This window comes from Tachyglossus aculeatus, assembly GCF_015852505.1.
Source record: "Tachyglossus aculeatus isolate mTacAcu1 chromosome 12 unlocalized genomic scaffold, mTacAcu1.pri SUPER_6_unloc_2, whole genome shotgun sequence".
NCBI classification, from domain to species: Eukaryota; Metazoa; Chordata; class Mammalia; order Monotremata; family Tachyglossidae; genus Tachyglossus; species Tachyglossus aculeatus.
The window spans coordinates 14,847,191-14,853,814 of record NW_024044829.1 but is presented as its reverse complement, the minus strand read 5'-3'; the positions used below and the strand labels follow the sequence as shown (position 1 = coordinate 14,853,814).

At 51.5% G+C, this 6,624-nt stretch overlaps 1 pseudogene; it reads right to left on the bottom strand.

The window, feature by feature from the left end:
• On the bottom strand, positions 1–445 carry LOC119921412 (annotated as a pseudogene).
• Positions 446–6,624: the final 6,179 nt, after the last annotated feature.

The following is a 6,624-nucleotide window of genomic DNA, read 5'->3' as shown; positions in this document are numbered from 1 at the left end:
CGGAGACACCACAGAGTAGAACATGGACACCAGAAGGTCCAGCGTTGAGGGGGAGTCTGAGGGAGGCTTCAGATAGGCGAATCCTGAAGTCTATATAAAAAAAAATCACGACGGCGAGGTGGGGCAGACAGGTGGAGAAGGCTTTGGCCCGGCCCTCGGCGGATTGCATCCTCAGTACGGCCCGGAAGATGTGGATGTACGAAGCCGCCATGGCAGCGAAACACACCACGGAGAGGTTGACTGTGAAGGTCGTGATCCCAACCTCTGTAAGGACCGCAGTGGAGCCCGAGAGCTTCAGAAGCTGGGGGATGTCGCAGAAGAACTGGCGGATCGCGTTGGACCCGCAGAAGGGCCCGGAGAAGGTGGCGGCCGTGTGCATGAGGCCGGAGAGGCCTCCGCTGAGCCAGGAGGCTGCCGCCATCGTCAAGAGGGCCCCTCCGGTCATGACGACCTCATAGCGCAGGGGGAGGCAGATGGCCACGTAGCGGTCGTAGGACATGGTCGTGAGGAAGGCCATCTCCGCAGAGCCAAAGAAAATCAATAAGAAAACCTGTGTGATGCAGCCCAGGAGGGAGATGGATCTGCGGTCAATCAGGGAGTTGACGAAGGAGTTGGGGACGGTGACAGAGATGAGGCCGAGGTCGATGACGGACAGGTTCCTGAGGAAGAAGTACATGCGGGTGTGGAGGCGCCGGTCGAGGACGGTGACGGCGACGATGAGGAGGTTCCCCGTCAGGGCCGCCAGGTAGACCAGGAGGAACAGCGCCGCCTGGAGCAGCTGCAGCTCCCGGACCTCCGAGAATCCCAGGAGTAGAAATTCAGTCGCGGGCGTGAAGTTGGCCATTTTGTGCGAGATCCTGAGAATTGCTTATAAGTATCCATCCCCCTCTAGCCAGGGCCCTGTCTCTATCCTTCTCCGCAGGTCAGGAACCATCTCTGTCCCCATCCTCTTATCAAGACTCTGTCCTGTCCTTCTCCTCCGGATAGAACCCCGTCTCTAGCCTCCCTTTCTGGTGGGGACCCATCTCTGTCCTCCTCCTCTGGCCAGGACCCTGCCTCCAAGGGGATCTCACCACTGTCGAGCAGGCTAATGCAGGATGGCTGTGCCGATGTAATCCGACCTCGACCCTTCCCTCCCTTTCCCGGGGCTTTCTGGTGTAGAATGAGCGGGGGGTACTGAGGACGATGGGCTCCTTCTCCCTCTCTCGGGGGTGGCCAGAAAGCTCCCCAGCCCGACAGGCGGATTTCACCTCACAATCTCCGCAGTGTGTCAGCCGTGAAAGAACTGGGACATTTTATGGCGCTTTTTCGAGGGATCAGGGCCCAGGGGGATACTGATGGGGAAGCGAGGGATCGGGAGGATCCTGTCGTCATGGCAACTGAACGCAGCGTTACCTAGAGAACGACCGGGGTGGGGGATGGAAGTGCCAACTCCCCTCAGTCATTTTGCAGGATTCCAGGGGATTAATTACTAAGTGTTTACTAAGGGTCCAAGCCCTGGGATAAGCACTGGAGTTGTTACAGGATCATCAGATTGGATTTAGCCCGCTTGTCTCACACAGAACTCACAGTCACCTCGTTGTGAGCAGGGTGTGCATCTGCCAACTCTGTTGTATTGTAATTTTGTTCTTTCCCAAGCTCTTAGTAGAGTGCTCCACACACAGTAAGCGCCCAATAAATCCCATTAATTTATTTGATAAGAGGGAGAATAGCATTGGGGAGAGGGAATGTTTCTATTTATTGTTATATTGATGAGGGAGAATAGCACTGGGGGGAGGGAATATTTCTGTTTATTGTTATATTGTAAATAAATAATAATGGCATTTATTAAGCGCTTACTATGTGCAAAGCACTGTTCTAAGCGCTGGGGAGGTCACAAGGTGATCAGGTTGTCCCACGTGGGGCTCACAGTCTTCATCCCCACTTGACAAATGAGGGAACTGAGGCACAGAGAAGTGAAGTGACTTGCCCAAAGGAGCAGAGGCAGGATTTGAACCCATGACCTCTGACTCCCAAGCCCGGGCTCTTTCCACTGAGCCACGCTGCTTCTCTGATCCTTCCCCAGAGACCCTCTCCAAGGAGAGATGCTGGGGCCGTTCTCCCTCCACACACCCCGGGGCCAATCAGAGTCTCCCCCTCGATCCGGGGTGCCCTCCCTAGAGATGGAAAGCCTGAACCGAAAGACCGCAAAACCACATGAGCAGGAATTGGGGCTCCCATCCTCACTTCACCGAGCTGATCCTCTGCAACTCAGAGGCTCCAAGAAGAAGAAGGAAGAAGAGCCTCGTTTTCCCAACCCTAATAACTGTCCTAGCTGCGAAGCGCTTACTAGGGGCCAGGCACTGTAGTGAGCGCTGGGGTAGATACGAGGGCCCAGAACCTGTCGCCCCTGGAGCTCACCTCCACCACCCTGTGAGCCCTTAGCATCTGGTCTGGTTTAGTTTGTCCTGTCTCTTTTCTGCCAGTGGGGAAACTGAGGCTGGTGAGGAGATACCAGGGGAGGCTCGGTGACTGGTAAATTCACCGTCACGCTTGGTGGGCTTCCTGGGGGGAAGTGACCAGTGACCAAGTCATCCCCCTCCTCCTCCTCCTCCTCTCCTCCTCCTCTCTTTCTCTTCCTCCTGCTCCTCTCTTCTTTCTCCTCTTCTTCCTTCTCTTCTCCTTTCTCCTCTTCCTGCTTCTCCTCTCTTCCTCCTCTTTCTCTCTTCCTCCTCTTTTTCCTCCTCCTCCTCCTCTCTTCTTTCGCCTCTTCTTCCTTCTCCTCTTCTCCTTTCTCCTCTGCCTGCTTCTCCTCTCTTCCTCCTCTTTCTTCCTCCTCTTTCTCTCTTCCTCCTCTTTCTCTCTTCCTCCTCTTTCTCTCTTCCTCCTCTTTCTCTCTTTCTCTTTTTTCCTCCTCCTTCTCCCTTCTTTCTCCTCTTTTTCCTTCTCCTCCTCTGCTTTCTCCTCTTCCTGCTTCTCCTCTCTTCGTCCTCTTTCTCTCTTTCTCCTCTTTTTTCCTCCTCCTCCTCCTCTCTTCTTTCTCCTCTTTTTCCTTCTCCTCTTCTCTTTTCTCCTCTTCCTGCTTTTCCTCTCTTCGTCCTCTTTCTCTCTTTCTCCACTTTTTTCCTCCTCCTCCTCCTCTCTTCTTTCTCCTCTTTTTCCTTCTCCTCCTCTTCTTTCTCCTCTTTTTCCTTCTCCTCCTCTCCTTTCTCCTCTTTCTGCTTTTCCTCTCTTCCTCCTCTTTCTCTCTTCCTCCTCTTTCCCTCTTCCTCCTCTTTCTCTCTTCCTCCTCTTTTTCCTCCTCCTCTCTTCTTTCTCCTCTTCTTCCTTCTCCTCCTCTCCTTTCTCCTCTTCCTGCTTATCCTCTCTTCCGGCTTCTCCTCTCTTCCTCCTCGTTCTCTCTTCCTCCTCTTTTTTCTTCCTCCTCTTCTTCTTGAAAAGCACCGTGACTCAGTGGAAAGAGCCCGGGCTTCGGATGCAGAAGTCATGGGTTCAAATCCAGGCTCCACCACTTGTTCACGTTGTAACCTCCCCAGCGCTTAGAACTGTGCTTTGCACATGGTAAGCGCTTAATAAACATTATTATTATTACTGTCCGCTGTGTGATTGGGGGCAAGCCACTTCACCTTTCTCTGCCTCAGTTACCTCATCTGTAAAATGGGAATTAAGACTGTGAGCCCCCCATGGGCTCACATTTATGAAACTCATGACATTTGTTAAGCCCTTACTATGTGCAAAACACTGTTCTAAGCACTGGAGAGGATACAAGGTGATCAGGTTGTCCCACGTGGAGCTCACAGTTTCAATCCCCATTTGACAGATGAGGTGACTGAGGCCCAAAGAAGTGAAGTGACTTGCCCAAAGTCACACAGCAGACAAGCAGCAGAGCCGAGGTTAGAACCCATGTCCTTCTGACTTTCAAGCGTGGGCTCTAACCACTAGCCCACATTGCTGCTCCTCCTCTCCTTCCTCCTCCTCCCAGCTCCGCCACTGTGTGAATTTGGGCAAATCACTTCACTTATCTGTGCCTCGGTGACCTCATCTGTCAAATGGGGATGAAGACTGGGAGCCCCACGTGGGACAACCTGATCACCTTGTGCTTAGAACAGTGCTTGGCACCTAGTAAACGCTTAACAAATGCCATCCTTATTATTACTACTATTCATTCGTTCGATCCATCATTCATTCAATCATACTTATTGAGCGCTTACTGTATGCAGAGCACTGTATTAAGCGCTTGGATCGTGCTTACTGAGTGCTTACTGTGTGCAGTGACTAGCTCAAGGCCACACAACAATCATTCAATCTCATTTATTGAATGCTTACTGTGCGCAGAGCACTGTACTAAGCGAATGGGAAGTACAAGTCGGCAACAGATAGAGACGGTCCTTACCCCACAACGGGCTCACAATCTAGAAGGGGGAGACGGACAACAAAACAAAACATGGAGACAGGGGTCAAAATCGTCAAAACAAATAGAATTACAGCTACATGCTCATCATTAACAAAATAAATAGAATAGTAAATATGTACAAGTAAAATAAATAGAGTAATAAATCTGTACAAATATATGCAAGTGCTATATATAAAATATATATACAACAGACATGTGGTGAGGCCGGGATTAGAACTCAGGTCCTTTTGACTCCCAAACCTCTGCTCTACCCACTGAGCCACGCTGCCCCCTGCTTCCCTCTACTTCTGAAGGCTGCATTTCACACCTGTACTAAACAGCATGCCAAGTGAAGGGGTCTAGTTTGAAGCTTGTTACATAACTGGTTAAATAAGATGTCCCTCCTTTCCTCTTATCAAGCGGCCTGACCGAAGACCACTCTGAATACTGACCCCTGTCCACTTGGTTTGTTTTGCTGTCTGTCTCCCCCCTTCTGGACTGTGAGCCCATTGTTGGGTAGGGATTGTCTTTATCTTGTGCCCAATTGGACTTCCCAAGCGCTTAGGCCAGTGCTCTGCACACAATAATAATAATAATATTGGTATTTGTTAAGTGCTTACTATCATCATCATCATCATCATCATCAATCGTATTTATTGAGCGCTTACTATGTGCAGAGCACTGTACTAAGCGCTTGGGAAGTACAAATTGGCAACATATAGAGACAGTCCCTACCCAACAGTGGGCTCACAGTCTAAAAGGGGGAGACAGAGAACAAAACCAAACAGACTAACAAAATAAAATAAATATAATAGATATGTACAAGTAAAATAAATAAATAGAGTAATAAATATGTACAAACATATATACATATATACAGGTGCTGTGGGGAAGGGAAGGAGGTAAGATGGGGGGATGGAGAGGGGGACGAGGGGGAGAGGAAGGAAGGGGCTCAGTCTGGGAAGGCCTCCTGGAGGAGGTGAGCTCTCAGTAGGGCCTTGAAGGGAGGAAGAGAGCTAGCTTGGCGGATGGGCAGAGGGAGAGCATTCCAGGCCCGGGGGATGACGTGGGCCGGGGGTCGATGGCGGGACAGGCGAGAACGAGGTACGGTGAGGAGATTAGCGGCGGAGGAGCGTAGGGTGCAGGCTGGGCTGTAGAAGGAGAGAAGGGAGGTGAGGTAGGAGGGGGCGAGGTGATGGAGAGCCTTGAAGCCCAGGGTGAGGAGTTTCTGCCTGATGCGCGGATTGATTGGTAGCCACTGGAGATTTTTGAGGAGGGGAGTAACATGCCCAGAGCGTTTCTGGACAAAGACAATCCGGGCAGCAGCATGAAGTATGGATTGAAGTGGAGAGAGACACGAGGATGGGAGATCAGAGAGAAGGCTGATGCAGTAGTCCAGACGGGATAGGATGAGAGCTTCAATGAACAGGGTAGCGGTATGGATGGAGATGAAATGGCGGATCTTGGCAATGTTGCGGAGCTGAGACCGGCAGGTTTTGGTGACGGCTTGGATGTGAGGGGTGAATGAGAGAGCGGAGTCGAGGATGACAACAAGGTTGCGGGCTTGTGAGACGGGAAGGATGGTAGTGCCGTCAACAGAGATGGGAAAGTCAGGGAGAGGGCAAAGTTTGGGAGGGAAGACAAGGAGTTCAGTCTTCGACATGTTGAGCTTTAGGGGGCGGGCAGACATCCAGATGGAGATGTCCTGAAGGCAGGAGGAGATGCGAGCCTGGAGAGAGGGGGAGAGAGCAGGGGCAGAGATGTAGATCTGGGTGTCATCAGCGTAGAGATAATAGTTGAAGCTGTGGGAGCGAATGAGGTCACCAAGGGAGTGCGTGTAGATTGAGAACAGAAGGGGACCAAGCACTGAACCTTGGGGAACACCCCCAGTAAGAGGATGGGAGGGGGAGGAGGAGCCTGCAAAACAGACTGAGAATGAATGACCGGAGAGGAAAGAGGAGAACCAGGAGAGGACGGAGTCTGTGAAGCCAAGGTCAGATAGCGTGTTAAGGAGAAGGGGGTGGTCCACAGTGTCGAAGGCAGCTGAGAGGTCGAGCAGGATTAGGACAGAGTATGAGCCGTTGGATTTGGCAAGCAGGAGGTCATCGGTGACCTTTGAGAGGACAGTTTCCGTGGAATGTAGGGGATGGAAGCCAGACTGGAGGGGGTAGAGGAGAGAGTTGTTACTAAGTGCCAAGCACTGTTCTAAGCACTAAGGTAGATACAAGATGACCAAGTTGTCACACGTGGGA